Genomic DNA, 14,159 nt, shown 5'->3' with positions numbered 1-14,159 from the left:
CTGGGATCGTCTGAAAGCGTCTCAGCTAGCCTAGTAGCTCCAGGGTCCGAACACCTGTGGCGAGAGAGAGAGAGAGAGAGAGAGAGAGAGAGAGAGAACCAGATGGAAGCCATTTGTGACCTAGCCTTGGAAGTCACCTGTGCTTCATTCAATTCATTGGAAGAATCTGGCCCATATTCAAGGAGACGGGACTCGGACTCCACCTGGTTGGAAGGACCACGGCAGAATGTTTGAACGTGATTTTAAACCACCACTGTGGGGCGCCTGGGTGGCTCAGTCGGTTGAGCGTCCGACTTCAGCTCAGGTCACGATCTCGCGGTCCGTTGAGTTCGAGCCCCGTGTCGGGCTCTGGGCTGATGGCTCAGAGCCTGGAGCCTGCTTCCGATTCTGTGTCTCCCTCTCTCTCTGCCCCTCCCCCGTTCATGCTCTGTCTCTCTCTGTCTCAAAAATAAACATTAAAAAAAAAAAAAATTTAAACCACCACTGAAACCAGAATTCGATTTCTCTCTCGTGTTTACAAAACCCAGATTTAGGTGGCTCAGAGCTGCCTGGGACCACCGAAATCTGGATTTCATAAACATGAGAGAGAAAGCGAATTCTGTCGTGGACACGTGGCTGTCATTTGGGGTCTTTCGGTTACTCTCAGCCTGACTGGATCCTAATTAATCCAGAGACTTCGAACTGCCATGTCCTGTCCCTGGCACAGAGCAAGTTCTCAAACTAAGACTGGCTAAGTGAGGGGCACCTGGGTGGCTCAGTCGGTCAAGCGTCCGACTTCGGCTCAGGTCATGCTCTCGCAGTTCATGAGTTCGAGCCCCGCGTCGGGCTCTGTGCTGACAGCTCAGAGCCTGGAGCCTGCTTCGGATTCTGTGTCTCCCTCTCTCTGCTCCTCCCCCGCTCCTGCTCACTCTCTCTCTCTCTCTCTCAGAAATAAAGAAACATTAAAAATTTTTTTTTAAATAAAAAATTAAAAAAAAAAAGACTGGCTAAGTAAGAGTGGATGGGCTGAGCGGGGGAGGGAGGTAAGAGGGTGTGTGGCAGGGAAAAGCTGGGCTTCAGATCTTAAATACGCTATTCCAATGTCCCCTAAGTTCACTTATGGGGTGTTAGGCTGTGTCCTGATATTTATTTGTTAAAATGAGAAAACATGCAAAGGCAACGGAAGAACAAGGGAGTAGAGTATAAACAGTTAACTGCCTATCAGTGGAATCAATGAATGAACAAGTACAGGGCATCAACAGCCAAGAGACGCTCCCCGAAGCAAAGGCTCTCGGATTCTGCCCAAGAAGGCTCTGGGCCGGGTCACGAGAAAGTCCTTTGCCTTAAGACCCTCCCCTGTTTCTCTCCTCCTTCTCCTCCACCTCCTCCTCCTCCTCCTCCTCCTCCATCCCGGCCCCCTTCTCTCTCTTTCCACAGCCACCTAGCACATATTCTTAGCACCCTCCCCAAGGACACCGGGAATTTTCTGACGCCATGGACAGAGGAAAGCGAAAATCAATCCATCCATCGCGACTCCTTGGCAGGCCTGGCGGAGGGGGTCCCCGGTGCTCCGTCCACCCTTCTCCCCCCTCACCACTCAACCCATGCTCCACTCATCTCACTGCGCTCTTGTTCTGGTCAGCTCCCGCTTCTCACTCACCACCCAGTTCGGATGGCGCCCCATCTAGGAAGGGCCCCTTTCCAAGCCCACACAGCAAGCCCCATCGGGGAAGGTGCCCTCCCCGTGCACCTCCAGAAACTCATGCTTACCTTTGTCAGAAGACTCCTCCCCCTGGATTAGAACGGTCTGCCTCGGTCCCTGCCCAGAGATGCAGGCTTGCAGAGACGGCATGCTATCAATCATCGCAGGAACCACCGAGAGTAGGCCTTCCAGAACATCTGTGATAGTGGCTGTGATGGCTTAGTCCTCCCCAGATTACAGCAAAGACGAACCCAGAAGGGGTGCCCCGTGTGTTGCAAGCCCCGGGGTGAGTGTCCTCCCAGCATCTCTCGGATCCAGGCATGGGGGCGGCCCCTCGATTGTGTTCGGGGCTAAAGGAGCCCTGGGTATCCCTCGGGCTGGTTCCCCAGATTCTGAGCCTTTGCCATGGTTCAGCAAGGTTTGTTCCACTCTTCCCCTGGGACGCTTCTGTTATGATAGCTCATGTATTTCAAATACGACCACAGCAATATCTGCAGTCCCGTGTGAGCTTCGAGAATCTTGCCATCCCCATCAAGAGGCGGGGCACGTGGGTGGCTCAGCCGGTTGAGCGTCTGGCTCCGGCTTGGGTGGTGATCGCAAAGTTCATGAGTTTGAACCCCACATCGGGCTCACCGCCATCAGCGCAGAGCCCCCTTCGGATCCTCCCCCCCCCTCGGCCCCTCCCCCACTTGCACTGTCTCTGTCTCTCTGAAAACAAATAAATGAACTAAGAAAGGAAGAAAGCAAGAAAGAGAGAGAGAAAAAAAGGGCTCCATGCCAACTGAGGGCCCAGACAGGCATGGTACAAGGGAAGGGGGAGGCCCAGAAACCCCGGAGAAGTTTAAAAAATGGAGAAGGGAGGGGAGGGGGCAGGGGGACCTGCTCCAGTGCAGCCAGCAGGGGAAAACGTCATGTCCTCGAGAGAGGTCCACACTTAGCATGGAGCCACGAAGGTGAAGTAGCCGTGGTTGAGGGGCCTCGGCGGTGGTCCCAAGAGCAGCCTGGCTCCTGCACACCCCAGCACGGCGGAGAGAGCAGCCAACAGCGCCCGAGCCCCCACGGCACCCAGAAGCCACAATCGAAGAGTCCCAGCGGGAACATGTGGGGCAGCAGCATGCGGGGCCTCTGGCCCCGAGGCTGTGGCCACCTGGGGCGTCGGGGTTCGTGTTCTAGTCCACGAGGGACACGCGCAACTCATCCGAGGCCAGCGAGCCCGGGGGCTGGGGCAGGACACAGGCAGCACGTGGACACACGTCCGCCGCTCAGGGCCAGGACGGCCTGGGGCTCCCTCCTGCCCACCCCCCGAAACCCAGGGCCGCGGCTCACACCAGGGCAGAGAGGGCAAGAGGAAGTCCGGAGGGGACAGCGGCGGCCTCGGAGTGACCATGACTTAAGTCTGAAATGGCTGCTTCCTTGACTTGGCAAGTTCACGTTGTGCACCACCGGCTCCAACGGGGGCTCAAGAGCCCATTAAGACTGCGGTCCGGGACAACTACGGGAAAGCTACATCTCTGCGCAGCTGAGCGTCAGGAGATTGGGGCTCCAACCCGCTCGGCAAAGCCTTTACTCAAGGCCCGGGAATGACAGGACGGCAGGAAGTCGGAGCAGAGCGTATACGCAGATCCTCCCGCGGACGGGCTGTGACTTGCTCTCCAGGGCCCACGTCCCCGCGGGAGGGGGCAGCGGAGGGGGAGAGGCGGGCGTCAGGGGCCTGTCCACAGGAAGACAAAACGAGCGCGTCTCCTTTTTGGATCCTGCTGCCTCTCTCAGCAACTCTTAATTACCAGCAATCAGCTCTTAATTACCTACAACAAGAGAGACCAGGGAAAACACAGATAAATGAAATCCATAGATAATCCCCAAACCCCAATTTGGTCGATAACATCCTCCAGCTTCCCCGAGTAACCTCTTGCCAGGACTCCTGATCGCCCGCGCTGCACAAGACAGAGATTCCTGATTCCCAGTCTTGTCCTTGTCCCTGCCCTTGCTACCCGCCCCCCCCTCCCACCCCCCGGTGATCCAGCGGGAGCCGCCAAGCGGGCCCTAAATAATGCCCGACGGGATATTCTTTCCTCATCCCTGGGAGACGGCTGCCAGGCTCTAAACCTTCTGGCGCTGGACTGTTCACTGTTTGCCCAACAAGCAGGAGTGTTGGCTGTGAATTCAAGCCACCTTGGAGGACAGGAAGAGAGGACAACAGGTTCCAGGGCAAGGGGCTCCCGGACGGCAAGGGTGCGAGGGCTGCGTGAACCTCCAAGTGTCCGCAAATCCAAAGACCTCTTTGTCCACACCTGAGGCAGGACGTCCGCCCCGGGGTGGAGGACAGAACTGAGGCAGGTTAGAGCCCAGAGAGAGCGCAGAAATGGAGGAAAGATGAAGCATCCGGAGGGGGGGGGCGGGACTCCCTGCTTCCGGACTCTTCTGCCATCAAGGATTCTTTTTTTTTTTAAGTTTTTATTTATTTATCTATTTGGAGAGAGACAGAGACAGCACGAGTGGGGAAGGGGCAGACAGAGAGAGGGAGACAGAGGATCCCAAGCAGGCTCCGTGCTGCCTGAGCAGAGCCCGATGCGGGGCTCGAACTCACGAAACCTCGCGATCAGGAATCTGAACCGAAACTAAGAGTCAGACGCTTACCCTACTGAGCACCCCACCCCCACCCCCAGGCGCCCCCACGATCAAGGATTCTTAAGCGTTCTTACCTCTTGAGTGGGCAGGCAGGGCATACACTTCAGGCCCCAAGCCTGGGCCAGCAGAACCTGGGAAAGCTGCCCGTTCCACTACAAAAGAAGGTCTTGTGGTCATTGCTTTGGGGAAGATGTCCAATGGTGACCCAAGAGCACAAAAAAACGTGCCTTGTATTAATTAAAAGGGAATAAAAGCTTGGAGCGCAGGGAGATCCAGAGAATCAGCCGTGCCCTCCAAGGGCGGGGGGGGGGGGGGTGGGGGGGGGGGGTGGAGTCCTTTCCAGTCCAGAGGAGGAGGGAAAGTTGAGCCCAAACCTGAACACTGCTCTCTCTTTTCTGACTTTTCTTTTTTCCTACAGTCCAGTTAGCACAGTGGACAAGCCAATCCTCATTCCCGCAGGCCTCGTTATTGCTGGAAACCTAGAAGCGGCACGCTCCCCACCAGTGTGCGAATACCACACAGAAAGGTCCCTCCCCCCTCCTCCTCCCCTCCCACCTCCCACCGCCTCTCCTCTCCCAGGGCTGGTCACGCCGCCAAAGCCCACCCCACCCCCAACAAACCTCGCTTTTCTCCAGAGCTGACTCACTCCCGAGGTGGCGGCACACGGGGACCCCCGGGGACGAGGCTGCCCACGTGAAGACAAACCGGGTGAAATGCTAGCACTCGCCTGGCCCACATACCTGCTCTGACGCCTGCAAACCCGGGTGCGTTGAAGGGGGACCACCGGGGTTGCAGGCAGAAGAGGAGATTAAGGCATGCTAAGAGTTATAAGGCCACAGCATGGGGGGTGCTGCTGTGGCCTCATTCCCCGCCCCCACCCCGGCCCTGACCGGTGGCGGCCCCTTCTGCACTGTAAGTGGACATTAATGCGACCAAAGCTAACTCAATTTCGTCACAGGGAGACAAGAATAATTTTTCTCCAGTCCTACGCTTCTGCTCTATCTCCTTTGATGGGGATGGTTGGTTCTGCCTCACGAGGTCAGATTTTCAGGCGTCGTGGCCTTCTTATCTTTATTTTTTTTATTTTTTTAATGCTTTATTTATTTTTGAGAGAGACAGAGAGACAGAGTGTGAGTGGGGGAGGGGCAGAGAGAGAGGAAGACAGGCTCCAAAGCCGGCTCCAGGCTCTGGGCTGACAGCAGCGAGCCCGACGTAGGGCTCGAACCCACGAACCTCGAGATCATGACCTGAGGCGAAGTCGGACGCTTTACCGACGCAGCCACCCAGGCTCCCCAGCCTCTTCTTACTCGCTTAATGACAACTTGAGTAAGGGAGAGGCCAGGAGAGACAGGCAGTGAAAAACACAGGCGGCGGGGGGGGGGGTGGGGGGGGGGGTGGGGGGGGTGGGGGGGGGGTGGACAAAGCAGTTTCCTACAATCCAAAGGCAACGTGTTTCCGGGGGTGTCCTCGTGCACCTCCCCTGCCACCTGGGGACCTAGAACACCCAAAGGTCACCTGGCACAGCAGGGGAGATATGCCAACCGCCCTTTCTGCCAAACTGATGGGAAATCAAATGACCCAGGGAAGTTTTTCGAAGGGAAAAGAAGAAAGAGAGCGAGAAAGACAACATTCGATCTCCCCCCGCCCCTGCGGAGGCTGACATCACTGTCTGCCAAGCAGAAATTGCCTGTCTTTCTCCAAGCCAGCATTCTGGAGCTGTTTTCTGATTATTTCAATCAGCCTAATAACGTGTACGTTTGAGACAGCTGCCTCGGCGGCGTGGAGGCTTTGGGTTTTCTGCTGGCTCCTGTAGGAACATAATTGGTGCTCCCGAAGTTCATGCGCACTAGGGACAAGGGGTTTGGATGGATTTCCTGACCCCCAAATATAACCATCCCAGAATCTGGTTCTAGGTCCAGCCGTCTTTTCGCACAGACCGGCTGGAGTGGAGGCCCCCACCGCCGTGTGTAGCTGGAGCCCTGCAATGCCCGGGCCAGTCTCCTTACCGACGTCAGAAGCTACCAGCACGGCCATAAGCCTGTACAAGAGCAGAGAGAGGGCACAGCTCATTCAGCGCTGCCCATCGTGGGCCACGGAGCCCAGAGAAATGAGTGCGATTCGCTGGACCGTGCTTAAGTCAAGGTAGCTCCCGAGGCATCCGAGGTCAGAACAAGGCTCCGATCAGGCTAGAGAAAAACTTTCAGAATGGCATCGGAGAAAGTTAACCAATGTCTTATATAGCACTACATTTACTGGAATAACACCCCTCAGATTCTGAGTGCCCGCTCATGCTCACAACAAGTAATGCAGATATTACAATCACCATGTTCGCTTCGGAGATGTGGAAACCCCTTCTGTGAGCTCATTTGTTTCTGCAATTGCAAAGGCTCTGTTCTCTGGGCCTCTGCGGTTCTAAAACACATGCAATCCTAAATAGCCCTTAAAAGATCACGATCTCTAGAAAACAGCACAGGAAGGGGCGCCTGGGCAGCTTAGTCGGTTAAGGGTCCAACTTCGGCTCAGGTCATGATCTCACGGTTCGTGGGCTCGAGCCCCACATCGAGCTCACTGCTGTCAGCCCAGAGCCTGGAGCCGGCCTCGGATCCTCTGTCTCCCTCTCTCTCTGCCCCTCCCCCACTCTCTCCCTCTCTCTCTCAAAAATGAAATAAACATTAAAAAATTTTTTTCAAGGAGAAACAGTGCAGGAAGAGGTCCATCTTCCCGGATGCCTAACTGATGGCAAGGGATGGATGAGACGGGAGGCTGCCTTCTGGCTGTAGGTGCAGGTGAGCTGTTCCCCCAGGGACCCCTCCCAGCTGCCGCACCCACCTCCTCACTGGTCAGGGGAGCACTCTTTTTCTTTTTCTTCTCCTTCTTCTTCTTCTTTTTTTTTTTTTTTGGCTCTTCTGTCCCCAAGTGGAAGTTTCTTTCTGACACCTCTGTACACACCCACAAGTTGGCTAATATCTTGCTCCTTGGTTACGAAACATTATCAACAGCCGAACTGTCCTGAATATTTCGCGGTGTTCATCATCCTGCAGTTTTTCAGAAAATGGGGAGGAGGTTGTTGCGGAGCCCGGAAAAGTGGATGCCCGCTGCCCACCGCGGGGGGCAGAACAGCAATCACGCAAGGCATTCATTGAACATGTCTGTCTTGAACTACACAGAACTCACAAAACCGGCCACGCCAGCAGGCAACAGTGTCCTGTCCTCCCTGAGCAGAGCAGAGCCTTTCTAGAAGTCACTATAGGGGCAGGGTTACAGAACTAGGATTCTAATCAGCCCCCAAAAGTGTCTCACCCCCATCACTCTTGCTACCTTACGAGGCCACAAACTTACTTCAATGATGCAGTCATCGCTCAAAACCTTGAGAAACTCCATTTTTTTATATAATTTTATTAATGTTTATTTATTTCTGAGAGAGAGAGAGAGAGAGAGAGAGAGAGAGAGAGAGAGAAGCAGAGCGGGGGAGGGGCAGAGAGGGAGACACAGAATCCGAAGCAGGCTCCAAGCTCTGAGCTGTCAGCACAGAGCCCGACGCGGGGCTCAAACTCGTGAAGCACGAGATCGAGACCCGAGCTGAAGTCGGACACTCAACCGACTGAGCCACCCAGGCGCCCCAAGAAGCTCCATCTTTTAAAACCACCACCGGACGTAACTAACAGACGCACGAGGAACTCCATGTCATTGCCTTCAACTTAGTCTCATGTTTGCACCGTCTCGTCAGGTGTTAGTGCCGGAGTACAGGCAGTCTGTCTGGGAGGTGGTCCCGGCAAATGCAACGGAGAGCGTGGAGAAAGTAAGACACAAAGAGGGAAAGCCCCCTTGGAGACGCTCCCAGAGACCGCGCAGGACAAACCTCAGAATTGCACCACCGAGCAGCGATGAAACAGAGATATTGATCCAAGGCCAGACAGCCCCTTCTGGCAGAGATATGCAGGAAGCCATCCGCAGGTACAAGAACTGTCAGCAGGGGCCTCTGGGGTGGGCACCCGCGACAGATCGGGATGGCTTTTGAACCGTCAGCAAGAAATCAAACCCACCTTCAGAAGGTAAAGATTGCTATCAGCAGAGGTCTTTAGGAGAGAAATAATAATGGCTAAAGTTTATTCGGTGTTCACTGGGGGGCCAGCTGCTGTTCTAAGCCCTTTATAGTCACCCACCCTTTTCTTTCTCGAACATCTGTATCAAAGAGGCACCATTATTATCTCCTTTGACAGATAAGGAAATGGATTGCCACAAACTTCAAGGCAATTCCACAGACATCCTTGAGCAGTGAACCCATCATCGGAATAAACAGGTGATAGTCTTAAGGAGATAAGGTACATTAATATGTATATATATAAATAGATGTATATGCAAATGCATTTGGGTGTGTTTGTTAAAAGCCAAAATAGACTCATCGCGGCTACATGAATCAGTGAACATCCAATTGAATGTTGACCACCCTGAAGGCCCCAGGAGTTTAGAAGCAGGAAAATCATGTACCAGAAACACGGAGGAAGGCTTTCTGGAAAAGATGGGCCCGTAGCTGCAGCTGAAAGGTGAGGAAACAGCATGAAATAAATCCTGGAGGCAGGGCAGACTGGGGCATGGAGGGACCAGTTCATCCGGCGTATCAGTTAAGATGTCCACAGCACCGGTCACCAAGTATTTCTGCCTCTCTGCCGCCCCAGTAGACTCGGTAGAATTACATTGCCTTGTCCTCCTTTGACGTCAGGTGTGGCTATTTGACTTGATTTGACCAACGAAATGTTAGCAGAAGTTATTTGTGTCCCTTCTAGGTGGAAGCTTCCAGAGTGAGGGCACGATTCACCATGCTCTCCCTTCCCTTGGAGGTGATCACAGAGCACAAATTAAAATGGACTCTCCATTTGCTTGGATACCTGGATGACGAAGACAAGAACACCTCTCTCCCTGCTGACCTACACAGAACATGTAGCATGAGTAAGACACTACCCCGTGCAGTTGTGTTGGGAGGCACTGAGTTGTGTTGGAAGTGTCACTACAGTATTCCCAGCCTATCCTGACCGACATGCCGGGTTATGTTGCCATAGCAAACAACCCTCAGATCCCAGTGGCTCGACAGATAAATTTCATGTCCTTGCAAGTTTCACCGCAAGGCAATGGATGAAACAGGGGCGGGGAGGGGGTGGGGGGAGGAGGTGTTCTGCTCCGTAGAGTCATTCAGGGGCTCAGGCTAATGGAGGTTCTGCCATCTGGAACATTCCCACTGTTCAGCCAGCGAGGATTGAGAGAAGCTGGAGGCTCCTACAGGGCCTTCCCATTGCCTCAATGTAAAAGTATCACACATCGCTTCCACATGTGTTATTCACCAGACCTGGTCACCAGCTCTGCCCAACTGCCAAGAGATTGGGAAGCGTGATCACTCCCACGCCCGGGGAGAAGCGAAGAATCGGCTATTGGCGAACACTAATTCTTTCCTCCACCCCTGGCTCCGGAATACTGGCAAGTAGCGGGCATATGGAGGACACAGGTGACAAAAACTTCGGAGAACCAGAACATGACCCGTGAAGTCTCAAGGAGCCACTGTAAGCATATGAGCAGGGCAGCTCATGAAAAAGGCTCACTTAAGATCGTTAGACCGGCCGTCTAATGCTGGACACGCGGGTATGCGGGGGCCAGCGGAGGTGGGGTGGGGACCGCAGGCCTATATTCAAGGGGGTTTCCTGGGAGGTTGATGTATTACTCTAGGCTTGTGGTGACGAAGGCTTGGCCCCCACTGTGGTCAGAGAAAGGGCGCTAAGGAGCAAATCCTGTGACATCTGAAGGAAAGAGGAACTATGGTATATTGCGAGCCCGGGCTTTGACATCAGACAGACCAGGATTCAAATACCACCTCTGACACTTACTAGCTTTTTGCTCTTTTTTTTTTTTTAAAGTTTATTTATTTATTTTGAGAGAGAGAGCATGGGGGAGGGGCAGAGAGAGAGGGAGAGAGAGACTCCCAAGGAGGCTCTGCGCTGTCAGCACAGAGCCCAACGCAAGGCTCTATCTCATGTACCATGAAATCATGACCTGATCCAAACTCAAGAGCTGGACGCTTAAGCAACTGTGCCACCCAGGCACCCCCGGATCTTTTTGACCTTGGGCAAAATACTTTTCAGTGCTCTTATCTGCAAAATGCGGGTAATAATATCACTTATCACTAACCTTACACAGCTATTGTGAAGATCGGAAGACCAATGACAGTGTTTGTAAGTTGACAGCAGAGGGGGATGGCAGAGATGGGGGGGGTAGTGGTGCTGGTGAACCATAGAAGGACTGAGATGAAAGCTTTGGGGAATAAAATATCTAGAATGAGGCAGCAAGACAAAGAAGCCCCCACTATGTAAAATGTAGAAGTCATAGTCAGGAGATAAAAAGTGAACTATGAAACCCAGTATCCTAGAAACCAAAGAGAAAAAGAGTTTCAGTATGAAGGCTTAAACTCAGGGGTGCCTGGGTGGCTCAGTCGGTTAAGCGTCCGACTTCAGCTCAGGCCATGATCTCACGGTCCCTGAGTTCGAGCCCCACGTCGGGGTCTGTGCTGATGGCTCCGAGCCTGGAACCTGCTTCAGATTCTGTGTCTCCCTCTCTCTCTGTCCCTCCCCTGCTCACACACACACGCACACGCTCTCGCTCTCTCTATTAAAAATAAAGATTAATTTTTTTTTTTTAAAGAAAAGAAGGCTTAAGCTCAAAATGGACCCAGGAGATATGAACAACAGCCATTAGTTTTTACAAGAATAAAATGACTATGACCTGGTGAGGAAGCAAGTTAGTGACAAGAGATTAAGGGGGACAAAGCATTCGAGAGGTGGGGCCCAGCCAGCATAGATCTCCATCATGAAGGGCTTGGCCCTGGTATGGTAGGGCGTTTGACTAGCTCGGTCGGTAGAGCGTGTGACTCTTGATCTTGGGGTCATGAGTTCAAGCCCCACGTTAGGTGCAGAGTTTACTTTGATGCTTTTGGCTGCAAGTAACAAGATTTTTTTTTTTTTAAATCAAAGATGTAAGAAAAGAAGTCCATGGAGAGAAAGAGAGGAGAAACATTTATAAAACTGCTTTGCGTTCAGAGTCGAAAGGATCAGCCATAGAGAGACCAAAAACCTCAATAGCTAAAATCAAAAATAAAGCTCGGTTTAACTTATAGCTCCTTTCTTTTCCTAACAGATCTTCACAGGGCATTTACATCGAAGCACCCCAATATTTAGATGAGATCGAGGCATTTTTCATAGAGTCCTTGCAAGCCAACCACAATATTTCCTGTCTCCTGGCCTCCCAGGAGAAAGACACCATTTCCCAGCTAGGTGTGGTCACGTGACTAAGTTCTGGCCAATGGGACATAAATGGAAGCAGGACGTGTCGGCTTTAGTCACTTCCTCTATCCTATCCCTAAACGTGGGCGTCATGGCTGCTATCTTGGACCATGGGGCCGAAGGCCCCATTCTTCAAAAGGCAAAACTTGGAGTTTGAAGGATCCCAGATCCCTAAGGATGTCTCAGAGCAGAGCAGCCATTCCAGGTCTGGACTGCAGCCAAAGCACATCTTCCCAGACACAGTCCCCAGAGAGGAGACAACTGGCCTGGCTACCCACCAGGGCATGCTCTGAGATCCACGTAGAAAGACCAGCCTTCTCTCTGGGGGTAGCAGTGTTATAAAGGGCCATCCTCGGTCCTCCTGGGGACCAGTTGGCAGAAGGGAGGAAAGTGAGGTCCACACCGCCCTCTGCCTCCCCCTCAGGCTGAAAAAAATCTTAGAAGGAAGGTGCCCGAACAGCCCTTCAGAGTGGTTTGCGAGACCCCTGGGCTCAGTATTGGCTGGCTGGCTGGCAGGAGGACAGATTCTGATCTCAGTTGTGCATAGCTAACAAGCAGTGACTTCACATTGGCGAGGCGAGCCGATTTGAGTGCTTTCAAGGACAAAACGTGTCCTGCTATCTGGAGGTGAAAATCAGAACCAAGTAGTGCCACGTCACTATTTCCAGAGGTGAAGGAAAACCTTTTAGAGGCCGACCGCATCCCTGTTCGGAAATGAAGGCCTCTCCCCAGCCCCACCAGCCTTGCACCCCATACGAGCTCCTACATCATTTCCCCTTCATGATTCATCCAGCAAATCACACCCACTGCCTGGCTCTGTGGTCATCCTTTGGGGGTAGGTGTCCCCCCTCCCCCAGTCTCCCCCATGACTCTATGATGAACTCCAAAAGAGCGGAAACCCTGAGTTATTCACCTTCGTAGGCGCATTACTTACCACCATGCCTGGCTTGCCGCCGATGCTCAAAAATGTTTCTGATGAATCGTTACCGCATCTAACGGCGGGGGTGGGGGGTGGGGGGGGATCCTTGCTTGCAAATGAGAGGGAGACGGGCCAGAGGAATCGCTTGCGGCGATCCCCGAATGCCAGGCGAGCCTAACGAAGCCGCAATTAGTCCATTTCGAAGACCTGCGTCTTGGAACCCCCCAAGTTTCAGAGAGAACTTCCGCCAAACCCTCCTTGGTAAAAAGTCGTGCTACGGATTTTTCAGTGACTAGCCTAAATTTCTCCTGTCGCAGTTTATAACCACTCCATCTGCTCTTAACGTCAGCGTGCCACCTACAACCTGGGCTGACATTCAGTTGCAATGCACTGGGACAACAGCTGGACCGGTTGTTAAAATATTGAAATGCTTCCCTACCATATAGTAAATAGCCACTGCTCCGGGCCCCCTGCGTGTCCCCACCTGCCACCCTGCCCACCCTTGGCTGCTCCCCTGGGACTCCCGGAGCACAGGGAGCCCCCAGAAGCCCAGCTCTCAGAGAGACAGCTCTGAACGGTGGGAGCCCACATGTGACTCTCCCCCAGTCACGGCACCCCTCCCCCTTCTCTTCCCGGAGCTGCAGAACAGTGACGCCAGCCGCCTGTCCCTCCCCTCGGGCACCGATGTCCAATGGCAGCAGCCCTTAGCAGATGTGTAGGTCCCGTGCCAACCACAGATTGGAGATGGTTGTGATGAGCTGTCCACGAGAGGAGAGGTAAAGTCACTCACCGGGGACGATTCGGGACCAGATGCCCAGAGAGGGGACGTGAGGCCAAAGCCTGGTCTGTGAAAGCCACCGAACGCCAGGATGGGGCTGGACTGGATTCAGCTGGAGCCAGACCTGAGCAGGAGGCCCAGGAGAGACCATGTCCTGGGCTACGCGTGAGGTCAAGGCCAGCAGGCAAGAGGCAGGCTTCTCTGGGCCCCTGGCTCCCTCTCCCAAGCCTGGACACGCCCAAGAAACGACAGGGCAGCATAGATTCCGGAAGGCAACCCCAAAAACCATGAGAGAGCCCAGGGGAAACCGAAGGCGTCCCTGAAGTGTGTGCTGGGATGGTGGGTGGCCGGAAGCAGAACTGAAAGAAAAAGGAAGAGAGAAGCTTTCGAAATTTGGCTCTTGCAATCGCCCATCTGCCTGGAGCCTTGGGACTATCACTTCCTGCCCTTCCGTGGCACAAATCCGTGGCCATAACCCACGTTGCCAGTGCCGGGGGCGCGGGCAACGATCGGGGGATGCAAGGCAGCTGTCGACACAAAAGAGGCGCTGGACAGACCAGTAGCTCCCAGGCCCCGGGGCCGCTGGGCTAGAAGCCGGCAAGGCTGCCCGTCCCCTGCCGCAGGTGCCTGAGGCTCCAAAGGAAAATCCCCATCCAGGGCTTTTGCTGGGTGACGGGGCCGCAAACTGGAGTGACCAACACTGGTTCTGCCATGCCAGCGGCTCTCCTTAAACTCCCCGGGGCTGCCACTGTCCCCGGGGTCCTGGCCTCCAGGCCCACCGCTCGGCCCAAGACCTCACAAGGCAGAACGACGCGGCCCCTGAGGAGAAGG

At 53.9% G+C, this 14,159-nt stretch overlaps 1 long non-coding RNA gene across 1 annotated transcript; it reads right to left on the bottom strand.

Annotated features, from left to right (window-relative positions):
- Positions 1-2,355: 2,355 nt before the first annotated feature.
- LOC145714354 (uncharacterized) lies at positions 2,356-13,665 on the bottom strand. Its single transcript, XR_014136853.1, has 3 exons — positions 13,341-13,665; positions 4,384-4,461; positions 2,356-3,486 (listed from the first exon to the last, which is right to left on the bottom strand). It is a non-coding gene; the product is annotated as an uncharacterized LOC145714354 (long non-coding RNA).
- Between the last annotated feature and the right edge of the window lie 494 nt (positions 13,666-14,159).

Source organism: Panthera onca, chromosome X (genome assembly GCF_046562875.1).
Source record: "Panthera onca isolate mPanOnc1 chromosome X, mPanOnc1 haplotype 2, whole genome shotgun sequence".
Classification (NCBI taxonomy): Eukaryota; Metazoa; Chordata; class Mammalia; order Carnivora; family Felidae; genus Panthera; species Panthera onca.
Note: the sequence above shows the minus strand (reverse complement) of the source record. Positions and strands in the feature narration are given on the sequence as shown.